The sequence below is a fragment of the Artibeus jamaicensis genome, unplaced genomic scaffold (genome assembly GCF_021234435.1).
Source record: "Artibeus jamaicensis isolate MK-2021 breed Jamaican fruit bat unplaced genomic scaffold, CSHL_Jam_final scaffold_847, whole genome shotgun sequence".
Lineage (NCBI taxonomy): Eukaryota > Metazoa > Chordata > Mammalia > Chiroptera > Phyllostomidae > Artibeus > Artibeus jamaicensis.
Window position 1 is genome coordinate 25,102,489 of NW_026522057.1, and position 26,760 is coordinate 25,129,248.

Here is a 26,760-nt window from a genome sequence, read left to right on the forward strand (position 1 = left end):
CATGCCCACCTCTAAACCATCGCCGTTGGGGGAGGCCTAGCCGACTCCCCGGTGGGCAAGGCCTGGGGTGGAGTTCCCCCCCCCCCCCAGAACAGCAAGGCTGAGAGAAGGAGGCTGACTCGGTGGGGCTCGAAGAAGGGGGACCGGGAGCTGGGTTCCACCCCTCACAGGCTCTGGCAGGGAGGAATGGGTGCTTGGCCCAGCGCTGGGCACAGGGCGGCTCCCAGCTTACCAGGGCCCTGCTGGTGGGGGTGCAGTGTCCTTCTGGGCAGGATAGGAGGGGCTCTGCCCAGACGCTCTCTGCCTCCCTCACCCTCTCGGCTTCATCTGCTCCCCGCCCCCCACCTCCCAGGCCAGATCCCAACCTTCCTCCCTCTGCCTGACCAGGGGTCGCCAGGGAGGGGAGCTTGTCGCCTCACACAGGCCTGGGAGCTGCAGAGGCTGCGCTCTCACTAATGATGTGGGAAAGAGAGGAAAAAAGTCGTCCTCAACGCAGCTCCTCCTGGGTTTGAGTGGGTTCGTCAGGGCCAGTGAGCTAGGGCCCAGGGCGATGCTGGGGAGGGGGCTGCCTCCGGTTCAGGCTGGGGCTCTGCAGGGGCTAGAGGCCTGGACTGGGACAGAGGCTGTGGGGGGGATCGAGGAGGGGGTGGAGACGGCACAGGGGCCTCTCTGTGCCCCCCCGCCCTCCTCATGTCCCTGACCATCTGACCCACCTCAGGTAGAAAATACCCCAGTGGCCAAGCCTGATTTTCTCTAGCCTGCATTGTGGAAACCCTGGGTGTCTGTTTTACTTCCCCCAAATATCAAGTCATGCTATGACATTGAGATTGCCACCTCCCAACCCCTTCTGAGAGGTTCTGATCCACCCGGACCAGTGCCCGGACCAGCGTCCACCTGCCCTGGGGGTCAGGGAAGGGAGGGGAGAGGACAGAGAGGATGAGCGTCCTGTCCGGCACCCGCCCCAGAGTGCGGTGCCACTGGCCTGCTCCCCAGGCAGCCCCCACCCTGCACCTTTCGAGCTGCAGATGAGGAAACTGAGGCTGTGCTGGGGGAGGGAATGAATCTGCCTCTTTGAGAGTCAGCGTGGTTGGAAAAAAACCCAGCCAGGACCTGGGTTCAAATTTCATCTTTACTATTAGCAAACCTGGTCGCCTTGGACAAGTTACTTACCTTTCCGTAGCTCCATAAAATTGTTTTCTTAAGTGGACACAGTGCCTACCTGTAGGGTTGTCTTTTTCTACATAAAGCATTGGGCACACACCCAGGGGCTCACTAAGGACTTTGGTATTGGCCTGGTTTTGGTGTGCTCAGGGAGGGGGCTCGAATCCCCTACTGGTCCAGCACCTGGTAGAGAGGTGGGGGCCTGTGATCAGGAGCCTCACCGTTCAGAGCTGCTCCTAAAAGATGTGGCTCAGAGGACAGAGGACAGAGATTCAGACCAGAACTGCCGGACAGGATGAAAGTAGATGCATTGCCAGGGGAGAGTGTGCTGCTGTCTCCCCTGAAGCAAGGCGCGTCCAGTCCTGAACGCGTGCGAGGGTGCGCACACCCAGCCGCCTTCTGGGGTCTGGCCTGAGTCTCTGTAGCTTCAGTTTCAGGCCCCCTCCCCCCTCTATTTTTGCCCTGAGCGGGCACTGGCCCTCCCTGCCCTGGGTCAGCTCCTCTTCCCTCCTGAGCAAGGTGGCCTGGGGCAGACAAGGAGAATGGGACTGCCCAAGTCTGGAGGCCAAGCCTGCAGGCTGCTGCTTTCTCCTGGGCTGGTCTTGGGCAGGTGATTCCACTTCTCTGAGCCTCAGTTTCCTCCCCTGTGAAATGGGATTATAGCACTCACCAAGCAGAATGCTGCCAGGGCCAGTGAGGCGAGCGGTTGAGACAGTGCGTTGTGACTGTACATGGCCCACAAACGAGGCCCTTCCAGAGTCGAAGGGTCTTCTGTCTCACCAAACTCTCCCTTGGAGATCTAGCCATGCCCTCAAAATGCGGCCTTGGAGCAGATTTAAACACTGTCATGAGCAGATTCTGAGCCGCAGCCTCACGTACTTCCCCCTGCCCCCGCCGCCCCACCCCGGGCAGTTTCTCCTGTCCATGGAGGGGTGTTCACCTGGTCTGCTGGGCACAGGGCAGACTGGAGCCCTAGACCTGAGCCGACACACCGGGTGGGTTTCTGGGTTTCTCTGGGTCATTGCTGGCTGGCCTGCCAAGTGGGGCGATAACCGCTGCTTTCTTCCTCTCTCAGCCCTACTTCGGCCCAGTCAGAACCTGATCGGGAGGTGAGGGGCCAGGAAGTCCACCCAGATGCACCCTCACTGGACACTGGCAGCATTTTCCCAAAGCCAGCTGGCCCTGAACCGTTGGAACCCACACACTGTGGCCGGGACGGAGGCCGGTCTACACGCTGTCCAGGACCCAAAAGGAAGACCAGCCTCGAACAGCAGCGTCCTTGGCACAACTTGCCAGAGTCCCACAGCCCGACTTCTGCTTGGCTGAAGGTGGGGATTTTCTGTGTCAGTAGAGGTTGGGGGTTGGGGTCCAGTCTCACTGTACCTTTGGGTACCTCTGCCTCCCACTCGGGGTTCACTCACTTTGGAACACAGAGAGGCAGAACCTTCAGGGAAAATTTGGGCCCCCTGTCACCCAGGTCACCTGTAGTGGCTGCCTGGGGTGGGGTGAGAGTCTCGGATCAAGCTGACCCGGCTGGGGCAGGGAGATGATCCATCTGGAACTGAGAGCAAGAGATGGGTGTGGTTCAGCACCACGGCCAGCATCCCGCTGTCCTCTGAGCCCAGGAGTGGAAATCCTGAATGGCAGAGCTTTGAGTGGACAGGAGGGGACACAGCCTCAGGCAGCACAGTGTGAAGGCACAAGGATGATCGGACACTTACATCAGCCAGAACCAGGGCTGGGCACTAAGACCTTGTTCCACCTTGGCCCTGCCTTTGTCCTCCTGTGACAGCTGAGGACATGGCGCTCTGCAAGGGTCAGGTGCTCCAGGCCACACGGCTGGTTACTAGTAGCGGGCCGTGGGCCTCCGTCCATGTTTTTCTGGCTCCAGAACCTCTTACTGTTTCTCTGGTCAGACTGGAGAGAGGCTTGGCCTCTGCACACTCGTGGCAGCCATGACCCCAGAGGCCCTGGGTTTGTAGACAGGATTCTGGGTCTGTTTGCGTGTGTGGTGTGTGAGTACCTCTGGTGCCCATGCATGTGAATTTTGTGCCATGTTACTGTTTACAGGAGGCTGTGGGAGTCCCCGTGGGAGTCAGAAGGGGACAGTTGGGGTCGCATCTCGGAGACCTTCCTGTTTCCTAAAGACATCCAGAATTCACTGCTGACGTTTCCCCCCTTTCTTCTTTCTTTCTTTCTTTCTTTCTTTCTTTCTTTCTTTCTTTCTTTCTTTCTTTCTTTCTTTCTTTCTTTCTTTCTTTCTTTCTTTCTTTCTTTCTTTCTTTCTTTCTTTCTTTCTTTCTTCCTTTCTTTCTTCCTTCCTTCCTTCCTTCCTTCCTCCCTCCCTCCCTCCCTCCCTCCCTCCCTCCCTCCCTCCCTCCCTTCCTTCCTTCCTTCCTTCCTTCCTTTCCTTCCAGCACTTAAAGAACAGACTGAAACTGATAGCTAGATTAAACCTGCTGAGCGCGCCTGTTTAATTGAAAATGCCATCTGTAATTTAAATGTCAGAACCGGGATGGTTATTACAGCTGCCTTGAAGACGAGGGCTCATTTCACAGTTTCAAAACAGACCGAGAAAAGCAGCAAATGGACCATGGCCCGTGGCGCCGAGGAGCCTCCGTGGTCCTGCTGAGCTCTGGCTTCTACCGCAGCCCCCGCAGAGGGAGCCCGCCTTGGACCTGGGGACTCGGGCTCCAGGACTGCGCTTCCTGCCTTATCCCTTCTCCTCATGCTTCCACTCAGCTGCAGGGCAACTGTTCCAAAGTGCAAGGCTCATTTTGTCCCTCTTCAGGGTCCCCCTGGCCCTTCTGGGATGAAATCCCAAGCCCTGAGCCTGGCATTCAAGGCTTCAGGAAGGCAAGGCCCTGCCCACCTCTCCAGCTTCAGCTCCTGAAGCCTCAGGGACTTTGCACAGGCTGAGACTTCTGCCTACAAAGCCATCATTGCTTCTCTTGTCTACCTGGAGAACACCACTTATCAGCCTCAGTGCCACCACCTCCAGGAAGCCTCCCCTGACTGCCCCATGCTTCCTCGGAGCACTGAGCCTGATAAGGATAAACCGCCTTCTTGGTCTGCCTTGGCCCTTCCATCACCTCCGTAACTTAACTGATAACTGTTATTTCCTTCCTGCCCCTTCTTACCATGGTGCTCTCTTCCCCCCATTCTCCTTGTATTATGAGCTCCTCAAGGGGCCTCATTTATCTTGAGACCTGGGGCTCTGCTCTGAGCCATTCCAAGAGCTAACATATATTGAACACCTACTATGTGTCAAGCATTGTTGTCAGTCCTGTTTTAGAAATGGGAAAACTGAGGCATGGGGGCAAACTGTCATAAGCCCGATGGCTGCCCGTGGCGGAGCTGGGACTTGGAAGGAGGCAGCTCCCTGCAGGCCAGGCCCCTCACCGCTGTGCATAGTGCCTCACGGCAGGCCCTCAGCTTGGAGAAGGTTTGGCTGCTGGGCACACGAAGAGCCTGTCGGGAGTGTCCCAGTCCATATCTCGGGGCAGATGCCAGTGACTGGTTGTGAACTCCAAGGGGATGTGCCGGCCCCGTGATGATCTCCCTGTTCTTGGAGCTCAGGCCTGGTGCTGCCTCCTTGCATGGGGGGCCTGCAGGAAGGGGTCCCTGGGCCCAAGGCCTTCATGGCTTCAAGCGGGGAGTCCTTGTCCCCTCTCCCATCCCTCCGCGGCCAGCTGTCTGCCTATGCATGCTGCCTAGGCCGCCCTGGTTGCACTGAACGAAGCAGCGGGGTACAGTGGGACAGCCAGGGCTGGTGACCAGCCTTCTTACAGCCATGGGACCTGGCAGGACTTCCACCTCCGTGACTTCACGGTCTGCATCCCCGAAGTGGGGTCACGGTAGAGCCCACCTCACAGGGTGGAGGATTCGGCGAGAGTGTGGAGGTACAGGGCTTCACGGAGGCACGGAGCGCAGGCCCAAGTGTGATAGCTCCATTCATTCCGTTCATTCATTCCTCCACTCATTTGTTCATTCATTCTTTCCTCCTTGGCCCACGTCCGGGGAGCAGACTCTGCCTACTCTGTGTGCCTGGGTTTCCAGCTTCCAGCGACGGGGGACTTCAGACTGCCTAGTGGGAAGACAGTCCCCCAGATCACCCATTCGCGCTGCGGCTGCTGCTGCACCATCAGGCTCTGCGCACGGCCCCACAGCCTGTGGCCCGCCCCCATCGTCCTGTTCCCTCTGCCCTCATCCGTCTGCCCTTGGCCTGCTCAGCCCGGGACCAGGACCATGTCTTCCCTGGGGTCACACAGCCACTGCTCCCTCGGCCCAGAGAAGAGCAGAGAAACACGTTCCTAATTAGATGAGTTCCCGTCTCCCAGGTCTTCCCCTTCTTGCATGTTCTCCACTTGTTAGAGGAAATCACATATCGACACCGGTATTGATTTGCATAATTCAGATATAATTAGGAGAAAGGTTTGCCAGAGTGGCAGACAGTGGGGCTGGCGCTATCATATCCTGCTGACCTTGGGGAGAGCTGGGAGCTGGGCCTTTAAGTCTTACTGAGTTCAGGGCTCCGCTTCTCTACAAAGTCCCCATAGGCATTCGTCCCTAGAAATCAGCTCCTCCATGAGGCTTCAAGGCAACAGGAAAGCCTGCAGGCCCCCAGAGCATCTCCTTGCCTGGCTGGGCATCTGGAATCCTGACCACACAGGCTGTCTCCTGGGGGCCGCTGTGGATGTCGAGAGACATTATGCTGGCCAGGAGGATATGGGCCAGGAGGATATCCACTGTTGGCGGATATGGGCCAGTTTGCTTATTGTACCCACCACCTGGGTGGGGGGGGACGACTTCGGGGCAGTGACATCCTGAGAGTAGGGGGAAAGAAAGCGAAAGCAAGCGGTGCTTGAAGTGAGGGACTAGAAATGGGTGTGACCCGGTGCATGATGCTGTTGCCGTGGTCAAAAGCGGTCCTGGGAAAAAACAGGAACATACTGCGGCAGAGGTCGATGCAAAAACACAGCCTTGCCTGTTCTGTTCTGTAGCCCTTTCTTCACGTCTTCGTTTCCTCATCTATTCAGACAGCAAATGTTCGTGGAGGGACTCTTGTGTTCCAGGCCGACAGTAAAGAATTAGGTGTCACTATCCTGGTCTCTTACCGTTGTGACCCGTGGGTCTGCTTCCACCCTCTCCAGCCTGTGGGGGTGATTCGGTCCAGGATTAGGGCTCTGCAAGGCGTCCGCGCCCAGGTGACCATACAATGCTTCCCCTGAAGTGTGCCTCCGTGCACGTCACCTGTGAGCTGGTTCTGGGTCAGGAAGGTAAGTGCCGGCGGGGGCCGTGGGGTGGGGACATGGTCAGTCAGGTGAGCGTCCAGGCAGTGACCGCACAGGGGTGGGGGTGAGGTGGGGTGGGGTGGGGTTCCCCATCAGGGGAGCTTCATGGGAAGCAGGAAAGAGGGGCAGGGAGTTTCTCTCCATACCCAGCCCCTGTCCCAACTCCTGCCCCAAAGTGGGGCACACAGCCCCTGCAGAGGGGCCCTCACCAGAAGGTACATCCAATTTCCCCAGGGAGCGGTCTCAAGGCCACCGATTTACTCGTTAGCTGTCACCACGGGCACTGAATAATGATGCCTCTTCCCGCGGGAAGGATATTGGAGACTGCGATAGAATGGGCTGGGGCAGTGGGAGAATTTTTTCCTGGACATTCGCTGCAGTTGATCACAGGGCTGTCTCTAACCTGCCCTCACCTGGCACCATGACCCTCCCCACAGGCCCAAGACACTTTCCCAGGGTCCCCAGGGCCGTTTGCCTGGTAGCCCACAATTCAGGTCGCCTGTCACACATATTCCTGGGCTCAGAGAGGAAGGAGGCTGCCTGTATCCATTTGGAGAGGACTCTCATTCATTCATTCATTCATTCATTCATTCATTCATTCGGCAAACATTTATTAGGCACCTGCTGTTTCCTACTGTGCCCTGGGCTGCGGGCTGGGGCCTGGCACGGAGGGGTGACCGGGCCAAGCCTGGTCTCGGTCCTGGGGGTCCTCTGTGGTGTCCCGTTTTCCTGCCACTCATCGGGCGAGACTCTGGCCCGGGCGCTGGTGGGGGTGGGGATTCAGCCCTACCTTCTCTGCCCTGCCCCTCCCCCTGGAGCCCACTCACTCCAGCTCTGCCCAGAGGGTCAAACAAGGCTGCCAATCCCGAAACCCTCCCGTGATATTTCCCACCTTCCAGTCGGGACGCCCGTACTTTCCTCGGCGGGAGGAAGAAACCCTGACTTTTATCAGCACCGACCGGGGCCGGGCCCTTCCTGAGGGCGATGGTGACTCACCTGTCCCATTCCATCTTCACTTTGCAGATGAGGCAACTGGCCCAGGGTCACACCTAAAGCAGCAGTGTGCCCGGTAGACTCTTTCCAACTTGGCGTTTGCTGATGCCGGGTGGGTTTGAAATTGACCATGGCTGGAATATTTACACCATGGAAATCGGCAGATGCTACAGTTCCCCCTTCGGAGAGTTGGAGGTTGGCATGTACCAGCCCACCACTGCACCCGGGTGCTTTGACCAGTGCTGTCCTCGGGAGCGGCCATGGGAGAGGCCATGTCCCTCTTCCTGGCAAGCAGCTGCTTCATCCTGGGAAAACTGGGGAGCAGCAAAACAAATTCTCCCTGGGGAGCCAGGGGTTTTCAGCCTCTTTCGGGACACTCTTCAACATCACAGGCCATTTGGGGAATCAGATGCGGTTCCCACTACCTTCCCCTCCCACATCCAGTCTAATGATGCAGTTGAGACCTTGCAGGTAATTGAGGTCTTACTCAAGGTTAATCGGTGCCTTACTGGTGTGAGTGGTAGCTCTTTGCTTTGCTGTGAGGACAGAGCAGGCATCTGGCAGGGGCATGCACAGAGGCCCCTCCTCAGAGATGAACTTGGGCAGGTCATCTAGAATACCCTTTTTGTGTGGCTGGGGTCCCCCCTCCTCCTTTTGACCTCAGCTCAATGTCGCCCCCTCAAGGTGACCCTGACCATCCTATCTACAGTACGTTTCTCCACACCCAAAGTTTCCTCTTTTAGTTTACTTCCTGTTTACTTATCGCTTTGTTTCTTTCACTAGAATGCAAACTCCCTGAAGGTGGGACACTGAGGCAAGAAGACCTTAGCTATTGCAGATGAGGAAGAAGATGTTCTTCTTCCTCATCAACTTGTTTTGTTTCCTGATGCCTGGTCCGGGGAAGATGACTACCCCCAGCTGTTTTGTACCTCAGCCTGGGTCAGCGTTAGGTCCCTGGCTCAGAATCAGAGCTCTGCTTTGTGCTGTGGTGTTGGTGCTCACCGGCTGGGGGATGGTGGGAAGGGGACAGGAAGGACAGCCTGGAACAGAAGCCGCGGGAGCCCTGGGAGCCCAGGGAGCCCACGCCCCCCAGCCGCCAGCCCAGCACGCCCTGGCTCCATTCTCCCAGGTACAATCTTCCCAAATGCTCTAAGGCCTTGCCTGCTTTTAATTTATTTATCTAGGTTCTTTTCTTTTGGTGTTATAAAAATGTTTTCCAGTGGAGGAAATTTGGAAAATGCAGAATAACGTGAAGACAAATTAAAAGCCATTTCTTATTCTTTTAAAGATTTTATTTATTTACTTTTAGAGAGAGGGGAAGGGAGGGAGAAGGAGAGGGAGAGAAACATTGATCAGTTGCCTCTCATGTGCCCCCTACTGGGGACCCGGCCCGCAACCCAGGCATGTGCCCTGACTGAGAATCGAACCTGAGACCTTTTGGTTCACGGGCTGGTGCTCAATCCACTGAGCCATGGCAGCCAGGGCTAAAAGTCATTTTTTAGATAAGATAATTATGTCAACTTTCCTGAATTAGCCCTGCCCACCTGGGCTCTGGACCCCATCTCCTTCAGCAATTTAAGTAACATTAAAACTGCCTCCTAGACCAACTTATTACTTCCAAGAACCATGGCCTCCGTTACTACAAAGAACTAATTAACAGCATGCAACGAGGGGGGGGAATTCAATTAATTAGTGGCTTAATAAGTGCTGGCAATGACTCTGGCCTTGGCTTGAGAGTTGGGGAGCGGAGGGGGGATCAAGGCTCCCTCTGAGGGCCTTGGGGTGGAGCTTGAGAGGTGAGGGGAGCACCTGGTTTGGGAGTGGGGTTCCCGAGAGGCTGTGAAAGTGTCCTGCCCAAGGGAAGAACCCTGTTTCTGGTAGCGCGATGGGAAGGTCTGAGTCTCGCCCCAGTGTAGTGGTCGGGTGGCTTCTGGGGAAATGAGCTAAGCCTTCTTTTTTTGTCCTGTGGGCTGGGGGTGGAAAGAGGAGTGGGGAACACAAGGTCCCCTCTTGTCCCTCACCATTCCTGCTCTTAGGGCCCCTACCCCTTCAAGTGCTCCCATCTGTCAGCTGGAAGTTTGGAGTCACCCCCGACACTGCCTTTTCCTCAAGCCTCGCCTCTAACCTGTCCCCCAATCTTGTGGCTGCTGACTCCCAGGTGGTTCTCCCACCTTCCCCATCCTCACTCTGCCCCCTCCCCAGCCTCCAGCAGGCCCTTCCTGGAAACTGCAGTAACCCTCCCAGAATCTCCTCCACCTCCAGCCTGCTGACTACCCAGCAGCTGCTGTTCTCTCGCCACGGTGGACTGGGCGGGGCGGACTGGGAGGGTCCAAGGCCCTGCCTGGTCCGGCCTGCGCCCCTCCCCGGGGCCCACCCTGTGCCCCCATCACTCCTGCAGGCTCTCTGGGCACCAGGCATTGTACTACTTTGAGTTACGTCAATGGGGCAAGTATGGATGGGCCTCAAGCTCCGGCCCTCAAGGCTCAGGGCTCCGCTAACATAGCCTGCCACCCATTGTCTCTGTCCGTCCTCTCAGACGTCTCTGCCTCCGCCCTTGGTGCAGGGGAGCTGGAGAGGCCATGGGCAGGCTTCGGACCCCTCTGAGGCAAAGTGGAGTGGAGGGGTTCATGCAGTGAGGGTTCAGTGGGATTGACGTACGTGGTCACGGTCTCTGAGTCCAGCAAAGGAGCACTCCTACCCCCTGCCCGTGACTCACCCGAGGTCATGGCAGGAAGACACAGGGCCAGGGGTGGATGCATGAGGTGAGCGTGTCCTTCAGAGCCCAGCCCAGAAGGTTGGACATAGGCAGAGTAAGGAGCCAGTCACCAGGTGTAGAAATCTGTCAGCGGAGAATTTTGTTATTGAGGCCTTACCGAAGAAGGAGTGTGTTCTTCCAGGCAGGAACATATCTGAGGTGGCATCGTATACAAAGAAGTGTAGTGTGTGTGTTTCAGTGACAATCATCTGAAGTAGAGTGGATCAGAATGCATGGTGGCTGCTGTCACAAATTACCACACACTTAGTGGTTTCAACAATGTACATTTATTCTCTTAAAGTTCTGGAGATCAGAAGCTCAAAATGGGTCTCAAATCAGAGGCTAAAATCAAGGTGTGGAGACCGCATTCCTTTCTGGAGGCGTTAGGTTTCCTGGCCTTTTTCGGCTTCCACAGGCTGTCTGCCCTCCTTGGCTTGGGGTCCCTTCCGCCATCGGTGTCCAGCAGAGTCCTTCTCCGGCTGCCAGCTCTCTGCTCCTCCCTCTTCTCTCGCCCCTTTCCGCTTTTAGGGGCCCTTGTGATGACCCTGGGCCCGCTTGGATAATCCAGGATAATCTCCCTGTTTTCTGGTCCACCGATCAACAACTTGAATTCTATCTGCAACCCCAATTCCCCTTTGCCATGTAACATAACATGTTCACAGGTTCTGGGGATTAGAATATTATTCTGTGGACCAGAGTGTGCATTGGTTTTCTCTCTTCTCTGTAGAAAATGATGTTGCAGAATCTTGACATCTGAAAAGGGAATCCAAGAGTACCCAGCCAAAACTGTGAGAAGAAAACACTATAGAGGTGTTAAGCAGTTAATAAAAATATTTTTCCCTCTGGGTTTTGTGATGTTTGTCTTATTTTTAGCTCTGAAAATGTGCAATTTGTAACAACTTTTCATTCTAAGTAAACATTAACTTTCACATCCAATTTTGCATTCTTTTGAATGAAGATGCATTCTTTTGTATTTTTGTAATTCATTTAAAAAAAGCCTCTGCCCATCCAAGTTGTATGAACGTCAGGTCCCATAATACTAGGACCCCCTGCTGCTCCCGCCCCGGGGCCTTTGCACCTACTCTCTCCTATGTTGAGAGCTCTTTACTCCTCCTCCACCCTCTCCTCTGGGCTCATCCTCCAGACCCCAGCTCAAGCTTCAGTTCTTCACATAAATCTTTTCTCCCTGCGTGTTCCCCAGTTTGCTTGGGTTTCCTGGGCTTCTCGTTTGTGGCCCTTCCGCCACTATAATCAATTACTCATGAACTTGCCTGCTTATGTCTGCCTCTCCCATTGCAGCGTCAGCTCCATGACCTTGAGTATCTTGCTCGCTGCTGTTTCCCCCAGTGGTGAGCACAGTCTGGCACTCAGTTGGAAATTTGTAACGATGTGCAGAACGCAAGGATGCGGTGTGGAGGGGTGGATGGTGGTGCTCTCAGGGTGGGAAGGAAGGAGTATGCTCCCGAACACAGGTGCCTGCCCAAGGCCTTCAGAAACTGGACCAGGACCCAAACCCAGAACTTTGCGGGGTCAAAGTACATCCAACCGCACCGCACACTCGAGGCCAAAGGCCATTTGCTGGGTGCACATAGGGCGGGTGGCAGAGTGTGTGGCAGCAACTCTGAGGCAGGACGCTGGTGAAGAGCTAGGCTGGATTAGAGCATGGTGGCTGCTTCTGGAGCACGTTGGGCTGCCCTTGCAGGGGCCTCCTCCCATGAAGGCCCCTGACCTGGCCCCATCGGCGTGGGCTGGACGCTGAGCCAGAGCCTCCCCGCCTGAAGCTGGCCTGGCTGCGCTGACCTGTCTTCTTCCAGCGGCCCCTTCGTTGTGCCTGTGAAAGCCGGCCGCTGTGGGCCAGCTGGTCTCAGAGGGAGGCCGATAAGGAGTTTATTGAATTTATGATTTTAATTTATGACAATTCCAATCCCATTATGGCTTCTCTTTTGTCTGCAGCCTGGGCGGTGATGGAGTCTAATTACAGTTGAGTAAGACTCCCCCTGCTTGGGAAGCCTCTTCTGCCAGTCCCTGTGGAGGTCCGTCCATAGTTGCTTGAGGGAATTTGGTGGCCCTGGGGCTGGGGGGCTGGGGCAGGGGAGGAGGGGCTCCCTGGTCGGCAGAGTGTCGGGCAGCTGCACCATGAGGAGGAATGGCGATGCCTTGTGAGTGACAGTTGTGACAGAAGCACATGGGGGTGCCAGGGGAGTGGCGTGCACATGAGCCGCCGGATGGGCAGCTCTGGGGATGACCAGAGACTGTCATTGTCCCGGGAAGGAGTGGGAGGGCGAGCTTGTGGGGCTGCCAAGACCTGTATACCAAAGGTGTTCAGTAAATGACTATCTTGCTGTGGGTCCAAGACTCCACTGCCCACCCAAAAAAGGACATGGCTCCCTGGTGATCAGGGTCCTTGGGGGGAGGTCCAAGCTAGGGCATGGTCACAGTGACATTGCAATGTCCCTTTTTGGCTTCTATGGAGAGCAATGCAGAGTGGAGCTGGAAACACGGTGAAAAGGGGTCGGGGTGAGGGGCTGGTCTCAGCTCTGCCCGGAACAGCAGTCACCTTGGGTCACATTTAGCCTTTGTGATGCGCCTTCTTTGGCTGGGAAATTAGGCGCAGAATCAGGCCTTGTGTGGGCCAGAGGGAGAGTGTTGCTGGGGTGGGTGTGAAGTGGGGGAGGCAGAATGAAGGGTCCAAATCTCAGAGGAGGAGGGTTGATGGGGGCACCAGGCTCAGGCTGCTAGAGGCTTGTGTCCCGGCGAAGGCAAAGGGGACCCGGCCCTGGTCCTGGAGCTCAGAGAGACCTAGTAGTCACTAGGAGAGCGATGGATAATGAAGAGAATTGGCCTTGGCTTGTGGGCTGAGACACCCTGGAAGTGAGAGCAGCCTCGAAGTTGCAAAGAGAGACCTGGTGTCTCACCCCAGGTTCTGCATCTGTCAGATGGGCACAAGAATGGGAGCCCTTCCTACCTTCCTCCACAGGTAGGGAGGGGAGTGGGGACCGTGCTGGTGGGGCAGGGAGCAGTGACTGGGTGAGGGGCGAGCAACATTTCATGACTCCCTGGGCCTCCGTCTCTTCATCTGTAACTGCTGGGTTAGAACCAGATGACCCCAAGTGTCCTTTCAGCTCAGGCATTCCCAATGTTGATGATTAAACAAGGAAGGCTTCCTAGAGAAGTCAGCAAGAAGGATGAAGGGTGTAGTTTTCTTGCAGATCTGCAAGTCTCAGACCCTGATTTCTTAAGAAGCAGGTGAGGGTGTAGGAAGCACAGGGGAGGAATTGTAGGAGTTGAAAGCTTAGACACCTGTGAGGTGGAGCAAGTCCCTTAAATGAGGCAGGCAGACAGGGTGTAATACAACAGAGAGTGGTGGGGACTGTGGCTAACTGGAGTGTGCAGGACCTACTTAAAGGAGGAGCTCCAATGATCATTGCCATGTGAGGATGCTGATTCTGGTTGTCAGGTGGCCTCAGTCTTTGCAAGTGCCCCATCTGTAAAATGGGTGCAGTACCAATACCTGTCTCATAGAGTTGGCATGGGGACTAAATGAACTAATGCAAAGTGCTTAGAATAGTGCCTGACATACAGTAAGTGGCAATTATTTGTAGTGACAATTACGATTATTATACTCTATTGTCACAAGAGACCAGATATCTTCCTGTCCTGACCCCCAACACACTGAAGGTGGCAAGGCAGGGTGTCTGATCACTGTGGTCTGGTTGTTCGGAGTCATTGGAGCCATGGGCTCCCCTGGTTGTCCCTGGACTTGGCCTGAATGGCTACTGTAGACAAGAAATGTTTGTGATCTGGGGGAGAGCAGGCGCTGGGACGTGCTGTTGTGAACAGGAGGCTCTGGGACAAACAGAATCACTTCACAAGGGTTTCTGTTTTGTTTGGGGGGTTCTTGCGAGCCTGAGACGTATGTGTTTCAGGGAGGGTTGGTCTGGCTTCTCTGGGTTGCGACTGAAAAGCTTGGGGAGAGGGGTGTCACGTGCTGAGGCGGGGGAACAAGGCCAGCTGGAGAAGGAGCCTAATTGTGAGCCTAAAAGAGACTCTCAGTTGTGCCCAAGGACAAGGAGGGAGAAACGAGGAGCGGGAGAGGCAGGGTAACCATCCAGCCGGTCCTCTGCACCACACGCATCCCTGATTCTGCAGGGGCTGGCGGAAAGAGAGGGCGTGGACATGTGTCCTAGGTGCCTGTCAATCCGCTTCCCCACCTCCTCCGAGGTCTGCTCCCAGGTTAACCCTCTCTGGTCTGGACCACACTTTCTCCCACGCCTGGATTTCCAGCTGTGGATCTTCGGAGAACCAGCTGTGCATCCTTGGGTGAGTCATTTACCTGGCTGTGCCTCAGTATACCTACCTGCAGAGAGGGAGGACCGTTCTGGCCCTCCCTGTCCCAAAGGGGGCTGGCTGGTCAGGGGGCCGCCTACCTGATGCTGGGTTTTTGAAGGGCTGCTTGTGAGGTTGGATAGGCCTCCTCCCCTCTGCAGGGTTCCCTGCAGTTTCGTGGCTGTTTGCAGTGGGTGGATGCAACCCAGATTATAAATGGGGGAAACCAAGGTCCAGGGGCATTTTGAAATAGAGTCTTATTATTCTTTTTTTAAAAAGATTTTATTTATTTATTTTAGAGAGATGGAAAGGGAGGGAGAAAGAGAGAGAAACATCGATGAGTGAGAGAGACATCGAATGGTTGTCTCCCACACACCCCTACCTGGGGACTTAGCCTGCAACCCAGGCATGTGCTCTGACTGGGAATTGAACCTGCAACCCTTCAGTTTGCAGGCTGGCACTCAGTCCACTGAGCTATACCAGGCAGGGCCAGTCCTTATCATTCTTTAGGGGTGGTGAGTCTACAGATCAGGAGGCCATTGTCCTTAACCGCACTGCTCCTCACAGGTCCCCAGAGGAGGGGGCGTGGGGATGAGGGGTAGAAACTGGGGACAGCCCAGTCGGGTCCCCACCCCACCCCCATCATGTGTGCACCTGTGTGCACATGTGTGTGAGAATGTGCGGCACAGAGAGTGGTGACTACGCTCCATCAGGACCTCAGGGAACAGGGAGAGTGGGCGGAAACAGGCATGGTCTGCCCCCTTTCAATGTCCCTAATTCCCCCTCCGCACCTCTCCCGAAGGCCCTGCCTTCAGCCCTGAGGGCGGAGGACTTTCCTGCTGTCTCCTGAGGTGGCTTAACAGACGCAGGCATCTCAGCGAGGGGGTCAGAATACTTGGGTTTGAGTCCCAGCACTGTTGGTGAGCCACCCTGCGACCCAGGATAAGCCCCACAAGCCTCAGTTTTCCCATCTGTACAATGGGTGGGCTGGGTGAGCGGTCCTTACGGTGCCCCCAGATCTACCCTCAGTGAATCCAGTGCTCCAAGTGGTGGTTCCCCAGCCCGCTTGCCCTATGGGCTGGGTGGGGACGAGGGTGTTTCATGTGCGATTCCTGGGCCCTCTCCTGGACCTGCCAGGTCACCCTCTCTTGGGGGCAGAGCCTAGGAAGCTGCATCTTTGAGAAGTGATGCAGCGTAGCTAGTTCAGAGCCTGGCACTTGGGAACCGCTGCCTAACCAATCCTGTTCCTCAAAAGGCACAGCGCACTGGTTTCTCTGAGGCTCCGCCGGCCTCCTCGGCTGGTTGACAGCTGCTGGGCCTGTCATGCACACAGTGGGATGAGCCCTAGGCCTGGTGGTGACTGTCCTGGGTCCACGTGGGGCAGGTGGCCCCCCTGGGGTCCGAGGGCTGCCAGCTGGTGAAGGACATCGGAGTCTCATTTATCGGGGTGATTGGCTTATAACCTCACTTCTGCCTTTCCACTCACTGCCTCTTTTCGCTCTGTCCCGCATGCCTTGTAGTTAAGATTAGACTTCATTGCTCGTGTCTTGAGGACGTGACTATGACACGTGGGCGTCTCTGTGTCTCCCTCCCCTGCCAGCCTCAGCTCCCCACAGACTGCCACGCTGGACCCTCTGGCTTCAGTGGGTGCACAGACCCCGGGTCCCGCTCCTCACGCAGCTGTGCAGACCCGAGGCTGCCCGGGGGTGGGGGGCTTCTATTCCTTTTTGATTCATACTTCTTGCCTCCTTGTCCCCTGGGCTAGATGTGACCTCTCCCTTTTCCTGTAATGTTTAAGATTCTAATTAAGTGGAAAAGGCTTTTACTCCTTACAATTCTCCAGTTATGAATAATGATACTGGCTCATAGATGAAAATGGCTTCTCCATTTAAATTCTGTTTTGTTTTGTTGTTTTAAAAAGAAGTTACGAAGCCAGGGCTCCTGGGTCATTGGCAAGTTATTAATTTCAAGTGGCTCTCGTAGCTGGTTTATTAATGGTGAGGGTATTACAGCTGAGTTAAATGACTGGGAAATTAATTACCTTGCAGGCTTTAACGTGAGGGGAAATGGCTTTTTTCCACGTTGGAGGGTGGTCTGGGTGGGGAAACATGATTCTACTTCTGGGAGGCCTGAGAGGTGGGTCCTGGGAGATGCTAGCTCGGTAGACACTGGGTCCCCAGACCCGGTGCTGGGACCTTACCCAGGGCCTATAGGAGTCTGGGGAGAGGTGGCGGGACATGCCGTGGCGCCTGGGCCATGTGTCTCAAAGCCAGACACGGGTGGGGGAGCCAGCACTTCTTCCCCACACATGGCACACTGTCCCCTTGGTCTTCACCTTCCCTGAGGAATAGGCCAGAAGGGACAGGTCGACGTGGTGACAGGTGATATTTCAATCAGCCCAGTGTTTCTAAAATCTCAGTCCCTTCCCTCCTGTTCTGGCCACACTGACGTACTGCCTGTCTGGTCCTGTTTTTAAAAATCTTTAAAAAAAATTTAGTTTTAGAGAGAGGGGAAGGGAGGGAGAAAGGAAGAGAAACATCAGTGTGTGGTTGCCTCTCATGTGACCCCCACTGGGGACTCGGCCTGCAACCCAGCCATGTGCTCCGACTGGGAATCGAACTGGCGACCCTTTGGTTCAAAGGCTGGCACTCAATCAACTGAGCCACACCAGTCAGGGCTGGCTGTTCTTATTATTTATTTACTACTTTGATTTTCATGGACTCACTTTAAAAAAACCCTTAGATTTAGTTTAAAGGGAAGCTTTATATCACTGCCGTAAATGGCAAACAACACACCCAGTCATGAATTCAAAGCAACATAAAAATGGATGCATGACTATTAAAATAAAAAATGCCTGTCGGCGCGCCACCTGCGTGCCTCTCGGTGGGCAACCCGGATCAGCTGAGGAAAGAGCTTCCTGACCTCATGACCCCTGCGGCCCCAGGGTGGGCATCGGGGGACATATGAGGGGCAAGGACGGGGGGGCAGGCAGGCAGGTCGGCAGGCGACCAGCCCAGAAGGACCAGTGCCCCCAAGCCTTTCCAAACAGATGCTGCTGAAGAAGTTAGGAGGCTGTAGGGGAAAAGGCGGATCAGAGAAATTTTTGTATGTTGTTTCTTAAAGATTTTAATTATTTATTTTTAGAGAGAGGGGAAAGCAGGGAGAAAGAGAGGGAGAGAAACATCAATGTGTGGTTGTCTCTCACACGCCCCCTACTGGGGACCTGGCCCAAAACTCAGGTATGTGCCCTGACTGGGGATGGAACAGGCAACCCTTTGGTTCACAGGCCCAGCACTCAGTTCATTGAGCCACATCAGGGAATTTCTGTGTGTTTTGAGCTTTAGGGAGCAGCATGCGGATGATATGCAAATTTCACAGCAGCCAGAGTTTGTTCTCTGGGCCAACTGCTCAGGTGCGTTGGCCTGGCAATGTGACCAACTACCCTGCCTGCAGCTCCTGCACCCTGCCTCTCATCTAGCCCTTGGGTCCCCAGCAGCCACCGCAGGAATGAGGGGATTGTCCAGGGAGCACTGGCCTGGGAGTCAGGGTGGAGGCAGCCAGGCTCTGCTGCTACGTCGCTGTGTGACCGTGGACAGACTACTGGGCCTCTCTGGTATTTCTGTATATGTACACGCGAGTGGTTAGACAAGACGTGTCTGAAGGATTGATTTTGTTATTATTTTTTATCCTCAACTGAGGACATTTTTTAATGGCTTTTTAGAGAGAGGAAGGGGGAGAGGAAGGAAAAGAGAAGCATCAGTAGAAGAGAGAAGCATGGGTTGGTTGTATCATGAATGCGCCCTGACGGAGGATTGAACCCGCAACCTAGGTACATGCCCTGACCAGGAATTGAACCTGCAACCCTTCGGTTACAGGCCAACACTCCAAGCAGCTGAGCCACATATGCCAGGGCTTGATGACTTATTTTATGTGTCACCTCAGTTGGTGACAGTGTCCAGATTATTCTGGATGTTTCTGTGAAGGCATTTTTGGATGAGATTAACCTTCTTTTCAAAAAAGCTTTTATTTATTTATTTTTTAGAGAGAGGGAAAGGAACCTGGCCCACAACCTGGGCATGTGCCCTAATCGGGACTTGAACCGGCGACCTTTTGGTTCATAGGCTGGTGGTGCTCAACCCACTGAGCCACAACAGCCAGGGCAGAGATTAACAGTTAAATTAGTAAACTTTGGGTAAAACAGGTTGCTCTCTCCATAATGTGGTGGGCCTCATGCAAGCAGTCGAAGGTCTAAATAGAACAAAGGCCTGACCTCCCCCGAGCAAGGGGAAACTATGCAGCAGATGCCTTTGAACCTGAACTGCAACCTGGGCCCTTTTCTGGGTCTTCAACTTGCTGGCTTGTCCTGCAGATTTTGGATTTGCCAGCTTCCCTAAACATGGGAGCCAATTCCTTAAATAAATCTCTCTTTTATATACATATATCTATATATACACACGCCCACACCCCAGGGTTCTGTTGCTCTGGAGAACCCCCACTAATGTAGACATCTTTTAGCCATTGGCCACCTTTGGCATCAGGCACAACGGAGAGATGCTCAAGGAGAACATGGTGGCTGGTCCCCAGGTCCCTCAGTTTTCTGTCACTCTTGCAATAAATATAGAAGGATTCAGTGCCAAGTGGCTTAAACCACCGCGGGGAATCTCTCTCCCCCTCTCTTCTCTCCCTCGTCTGCACAGAGCTCCTTCCATGTATCCTTGCCACCTGATTTCAACTCCTGCCTCCACCTCTGCTCTGGGACCACCCTTTTGAGGGCAGGCCACAAACGCTTTTTGGGGTCCTCCTATGTACCGGCCCCAGTAGCTTGGACATGGAAGGATCCAGACTAAACACGTGTAGGATTGGCTTGAAGAGGGTCTCTCCCTGCCTCAGCTCAGCATTCAATGCCATCAAAGATCTGGTCTTTTAAAAGATGTGTAATTTATAAAACATAAAATTACCATTTTATTTTACTAAGATTTTTATTTATTTATCTTTAGAGGGGAAGGGAAGAAGAGAGGGAGACAAATATCAATGTGTGGTTGCCTCTCATGTGTCCCCTGCTGGGAACTGGGCTGCAACCCAGGCATGTGCCCTGACTGGGGATCGAACTGCGGTTGTTTGGTTCGCAGGCTGGGCTCAATCCACTGAGCTACACCAGCCAGAGCTAAAATCACCGTTTTAAAGTGAGTAATTCAGCAGTTTTTAGTATAGTCATTATGTAGTGCAACCAGTACCACTCTAATTCCAGAACGTTCCATCACTTAGAAGGGAACCCTGTGCCCATTAGCAGTTAGTTCCAATTCTCCTCTCCCCTCAGCCCCTGGCAACCACAGATTGGCTTTCCGTCTCTACGGACTTGCTAATTCTGGGCCTTTTGTGTACATGAAATGATGCGGTGTGTGGCTTTGTGTCTGGTCTCTTTCACTTCGCTGTTTTGAAGGCTTATCCTGGTTACAAGGTGTACTTGTACTTATCTGTTTTTTTTTAAAGATTTTATTTATTTATTTTTAGAGCGAAGGGGAGGGAAGGAGAGAGGGAGAGAAACATCAATGTGTGGTTGCCTCTCACGTGCCCCCTACTGGGGACCTGGCTCGCAACCCAGGCATGTGCCCCAACTGGGAATAGAACTGGGGAAACCCTTGGTTTGCAGGCCGCTGCTCAATCCACTGAGCCACACCAGCCAGGGCAGGTTGTCCCTTTCTATGGCTGAGCAATGTTCCATTGTGGGCATAGATCATGGGTTGTGAACCCAAAGGACCAATTTGAAGCACGAATCAGATGCTAACATGTCCTGCCCAGGGCTCCCTCGTGGCTCCTTCAGCAAGTAAAGGAAACTCCACACTTCCCCGCCGGCACTGCGGCTCTGCGTGGCCAGACACCTCCTGCGTCTCCGACCCCTCCTGACTCTCGTACCGTTGTCCATCGTGCTCCAAATGCACCCACCACCGTGAGCTCGCCTAACCCTCACCTGCTTCAGGGCCTTAGTGGTAGTTGATAGCCTCTGTCTAGAAAGTTCTTACCCCAAGCCCTGTTTTCTTGTTTTTACTTTTTATTATGGACAACTTTCAAACAGATATAATAGGAAAGACAATACAGCCCTGGCTGGTGTGGCTCAGTGAATCGAGTGTCAGCCTGTGGACCAAAGGGTGACGGGTTCAATTCTCAATCAGGGCACGTGCCTGGATTGTGGGCGAGGTCCCCAGTAGGGGGCGTGCAAGAGGCAAGTGCACATTGATGTTTCTCTCCCCCCCTTCCCCTCTCTCTAAAAATAAATAAATAAATAAATAAAATCTTTTAAAAAAGGAAAGGAAATACAATAATAAACTTCCCTTCTCTCCAACACTCAGATCCAATGATTATTAATTCATGGCCAGTCTTGTTTTATTTATAGCTCTGCCCACTTCTCTGCTGCATTATTGTGAAACCAGACTCAGACGTCTGGTCTTTTAATCTGTAGATATTTTAGCATTATCTCTACAAGATAAAGAGACTTCCCTGAAACACAACCACAATCCTATTATCACATCTAAGAAGTGAACTCTATTCTCTCAGTATCACTCCACAGCGAGTCAGTGTTCAAACCTCCCCCGCTGGCTCAGGCATTTATTTTCTAACAGTAATGTTTCCATTTATTTTTATTGAATTTTCACTTGGAACACTGTGGGTTCCTACCCATCTTGAGACGCAGGTGGCTTCTGGATTCAGCTAAGTATCCTTTGACTTTACCCTTGGTGACAGCTTCTGCCCCATTCGTTCTATTTCCTTCTCGAACACACACTGCATTGGGGGCTGCAGCCTTTGAGGTTTGTGGACTCGCTCCCTTCTCTCGTTATTCTCTTCCTGATCTTTCTCTCCTGCGTCCTGGGAGAGCCTTTTCTACAGCAGGATTCCGCATCCCAGCTGAATTTCCCACAGCGACTGGCCAGCTGCCTCCTCTTCCATCCAAGCCTCGGTTATCCATCCTCTAAAAGTTTGCAGTTTGTGAAATAACTTCACAGGATAATCTGAACACGTCAATTTGTTGATATGTCTCTTCAGTCTTATTGCGGTTAACAGATTGTTTCTCTCTTCATCCTCTCCTCCTCCTCCTCTTGCTTCCTCCCTCTCTCTGTCCCTCCCTCCCTCTCTCCCTCCCTTTTCCTCTCTTCCTGCAATCGCTGTGGTGAAGAAACTGAGTCGTTTGTATTTTAGAGTTTCCCGCTGTCTGGAGTTTGCTGATGGCATCTTTAATGGTGTCAGGGAACACGTTCCCTTGTCCCTATAAAATGGCAGTGGGTCAGAGTCAGGGAGATATTTCAGCCCAAATATATCAAAACCCCGCACCTGTCTAAGGGAAGGAGGGGTTCCCAGGAGGCAGAGCCTTCAGTCTTAAAACCAGGGCAATTCAGGCACACTGGGATGATATGGTCACCCTGCCTGTCACTTGTAAGGGCTGATTAAACATTCATTAAATGCATTCATGCAAACTGGAGGTAGGTATGTCCCGTTTGACCTGCACAGCATCTGAGTAAATGTACTTTAGTTAGATAACTTTTACCAACCAGAGTACGCCGTATAAAAATCTGGATTCCTGCTTCTTGGAAAATGAGGACATTACCCCCGGGGCCCACCTTCCCACCAGGCAACTGCCGACGGGAGCAGAATTTTGGCCATGAGTGCAGATAGGGCCTTTGCTTGCTCATTCTGTGCAGGACCCGATGCTCACATTCTGCCACCCCCCAATCTGCTCGGTCCCCTCAGGCGTTTGCGTCTTTTGTGGCCTGATGGCCTAGAAGTTGCCAATGCAGCCTTTGAACTAGATAGATGGTGATGGGGGTTGGGGCTGGGGCACCTGCTGGTTCTGCAACCTTGGCTGCCCCGTGAGCCCCCTGGGGCCTCAGTTCCCTCCACCTCACCCCCTCCTTCTCTCCTTGGGGTCACAGTGTTACTCTTTCTAGACACTCCTGCTCCAACATGAAGGTCTGGCCAGATGGGAGGGTGTACTAATCCATTATGTCTCCTTTCCTGACCCCACCCTCCAAATCGGACAGCTGGGCCCTGGAGGGCCAGTGTCTCTCCCCCACCCCTGTAGCTGCTGGGGAAACCCTGAGCTTTGTGCTGGCTCAGCTGTAGCTGCGGGTGATGTATAAGACCTAGTGTGCCCCAGGCTAGCAGCGGAGGCAGGAGCCCCAGGTGGGGTTACCATGGTGATAACTCCCCCCCAAGAGGGGTGCCAGGGTGCTGAGTCTGGAGACCAGAGGGAGGAGAGGAGAGGAGGCTCGAGGGGAAAGGGAAGGCTCAGAAGACTTGCCGGGGTGGGGGAGGGAGAGCGGAGCTGACCGATGAGGGCAGGTCTTTCCTTCTAGGTGCTGATCCCTCTTAACACGCAACCCCCCTGGGAGGCCCCTTAACGCTGTTTTTTTGTTTCTCTTGCTGCTGCGGAGAGTGAAAGATTTGAGGCCCTGCCAGCCTGACACTGGGGACTTAGACTCACTCTGTTGTTTCCCCTCCTTGTCCCCACTGAGCAGGTGGGTGTGGCAGCCCAAGGCAGGCCTCCGGGGTCTGGCTTTCCTCTCCCAGTCCACGGGGACACAGGAGCACCCCTGCCCCCCTGGGCTCTGGGAGAGCTGACAAATGCACTATGCTGTGCTCTAGGCTTCCTCTTACAATCTCTTCCTCCCTTCCCAGCTGCCCCCTCTTCCAGGAAGTCTTCCTGAACCCTCCCCAGACCTGGTGAGGTGCACCCGCTCTGCTCCCCGGCAGCCCCTATTTCCTCCTCAGAGCACGGGTCATTCTCTGTGATGGCCCTTGTTGTCCATTTCTGCAGTAGCACTGTGAGTTCTGAGGGCTCAGGGGCTGAGGTCTGCCTGGGTGGCCGTGGTCTCCCTTCCACCTAGTGCCTGTTCCTAGTTGATGCGAATACATATGTGTGCATGGATGGAGGGAGACACAAGTTACGGCTGCATAGCTTAGTCGGGGCTGCGGTGAAGTCAGAGGGGCGTGGGGCTGCTGGAGGCTGAAGTCAGAGAGGAAGAGGGGTTCCCCCGGCTTGGATAGGGGCTTGCTTCCCGGAACCCACTCTGCTGCCACCTTGCACAGTCACTCGTATTTGCTGCCCCTGCAGTTCATGACCAGTGTGGGTGGGGATGTCCGCTGCTGAGACGACCGGCAGAATACTCCCCAGAGGTTGGGGCCATGAGTTGCTTCCTCCTGAGCTAGGGGAAGGAGGGGGCGCCTCTCTGTGTGTGCGTGTGTGTGCATGTGTGTGGTTGCAGAGCCACTGGTCCCATCTGCCATGGATCACTCAGGATCTAAGGTGCCCTTGTGCGTGGACAATTCTGCCAGGGGCCATCCCTTCTTCTTCTCTCCCCCTTGGCATGTTCCAGTTCCTTTGACCTTTTCTCCTGAACCTACAAGGTAGAGGGCACTACCCTTTTGGCATCTCCAGCCAGCCTGGCACAGGAGGTGGCAGACCCAGTCACCTTAGTTCAGGAAAGATACCTGGGGGAGTGGCTTCTTTTAGCAAGCACCCAATGCTGGGGACTTCTCCCTGAGGTCAAACCCAGCTCACTTAGGCTGCACATACACGCACTTCCCTGTTGAGCTTGCCCTTGACCAGTCTGTTCTGCCCACAGCTAGGCAGCCCTGCCCTGCCCAGACCCACAGCTGGCAGCGGCTGGCTGGCTGGGGGCAATAACGCAGCTTTTCCCCTTTCCTTCTTCCCCTTTCTCTCCACTGAGTTCAGAAAGGGAGGTCATAAACGTGGCAGGTTCATTACCTAGAAAATACACTCCAAACCACACAAATGAAATTCCAGTGACTGGCAAGATAACATTTTTTATTGCCGTGGGGGAGAGGAAGGTCTTTGGCTCTGCCTCCGTGTGGCTCTAAGCGTCTCCATCCTGGGGCTCGGCCTTGGCCTGGCTAAGTACAGCTCTGAAATGTCCCTTCGGGGAGAGGGTCAGCTCTGCAGGACACGCTTATGGCTGCGAGGGCCCCCGGAGAGCGGGGTGGGCAGACAGACCCAGAGAAGTTCAGTTTCTTCTCCAAGGACACACTAGCTCTTCAGGCCGACGAGCTTTTAAAGACCCTGCAAACATACCTGAGGACTTCAAATATTTATTGGCTACAGAATGGGAAGAGAAAACTGTGCAATTGGAATTAATCAACATTAAATGCGTACAAATTGTAATGTTAGGTCAAGTGCGTGAATTACGACATTTGGTGCTCACGAAGGCGTCCTCGCCGGTGGGAGCGTTGTCGGCTCCATTTTCTCGCCCGGTAAGGAATCCCGGGCAGGAGGAAGCACGAGGAGACCCAGCCCCCTGCCAGTTAAATCGGTACCTGGTGGCCAAACAATCCCAAGGGCGAACTTAGAAAATCCTTTAAAAACTGGGAAAATGCTCTGCTGGAGGGGAGGGCTTTAGAGTCCCCTTGACTCAGGCCTGGCCAGGTCTGGGGCCAGCGCTTGGCATTTGTGAAGCCTCAGCCAGAGCCTTCCAGCACCTTCACCGCCAGTAACCCCTCAGGACGAGGAGGGGGGGTGTTTAGAGGGGAGGGAAGAGGTGGGGGGCCCTCCTGCCCCTCTGACTCTGTCGCTGAGACTCCTTGTGCAGGGCGGCTTGCCATCCCCAGTGAGAAGAGCTCCTTGGAGTCTTCAGACCTGCAGCCGGGGCAGTGGTGGGATCAAAGCCCCAGGCTTGAGTGGGAGGGGTGGGTCTGGGGAAAAGCCTGAGGGCGGGCCTGGTGCAGCCCCAGGTGGGCACAGGGGTCTCGGAGCTGGCCCGTGAAAGGACACCTGGGACGGGCTGGCGTCCCGTCTGTGGTCCAGCATCAGGTCTGAGCCTGGCTCTGCTCCAAAGACCTGTGTGATCTCCAGGGAGACCATGTCCCTTCTGGGCCTCCATCCTTCATTCCACAGCTGAGGGTGTGGGACCACCCCTTTGAAGCCTGAGAGGAGGAAGAGGTCTGTTAGTGACACCTCCCCATGGTACAGCTGAGAAGGAGGCTCAGAGGAGGGAGGGGATCTGTCCAAGGTCACACAGAGAGACAGGATGGAAGCAAGGCCCCACGCCTTCCGGTTCCACCGCATCGTCCTCTTCCCCGTTTTTGTCTCCACTCCCTTTACCGAGGGGCGTTCCTGTGGGGCAGACCCAGGGACCAGGCCCTGTGGGGACCAGAGTGTCCAGGGCCTTAGGCTCTCTCCACCCCTCCCCCACCCCTGAGAGACCACCGAACTTGGAGTCAGAAACCTGGGCTCCAGACGCTCCCTGCCACATCGGACTGACGTGGGCCCTAGGCAAGGACTCCACCTCTCTGATTCTCGGTTTTCTCTTCTGTAAAACAGAGCAGAGAGGGGCTCAGCCCACCCTGTGGGGTGGCAACAGCCATGGGCAGCCATTTCCCAGGGCCTGGACCTCCTCTGGAGAAGACACCTCCCTGCCCACCCAGGAGGGGTGCCATGAAGTGCCTGATGTGTCCCATAGAAGCCACCCCAACTGCAGAGAGGAGAGAGGGGAAGCCTGTTCCTTTGAGAGGAGAGAGGAGCTGGCCCGGTGCAGGGCGCCCACACACCATCCACCCCACAGGGCCCTTCTCCTGGTCAGGGAGCCCTGGGTCCCTGCGCTCGGCCAGGAGCCTCTTGTTGGCCTCTTTGCTGCAGTGGGGCTTCCGGGGCTGGGGCGCTGGCTCGGGGCACAGCTTTCTGGGTGGGGTTGGGGTCAGGGGGAGCTTCTTTCCTCAGCCCACCCATTCAGATGCTGACCTCTTTCGAGAACACCCTCACAGACATTCCCGGAAATAATGTTTTACCAACTTTCCGGTCATTCCTCAGCCCAGTCATGTTGACACATAAAAACAGCCACCAGGATTCACCCTCGTCCACCTGGCACCCGAATGCACCTCCTTAGACCGCGCTCGACCCCCAGATGAGACAGTAATGAGAGGACAACCGAGAACATACTAACCAACGCCCCCCCCCCCCCACCGGAGGAGGAGACGAGGTCCCTGAGTGATGTTCCCTCTTCTCCTGACATCCTGCCACTTAAATACTAGGCCGTGAAACGAACAACATGGGAATGCTAACATAAAGTCAGTCTCTCTTAGGTTACATGGTAAGGGAATAAGAGAAGAAAGAAAACACAAATATTTGCTTCACATATGGTTATGGACACACAGAAGCATTCATCACAGGTAAGGAGGAAGCAGTCATGACAATTACAGTCTATCTTTTTTCCCCGGTAACTGGTGATG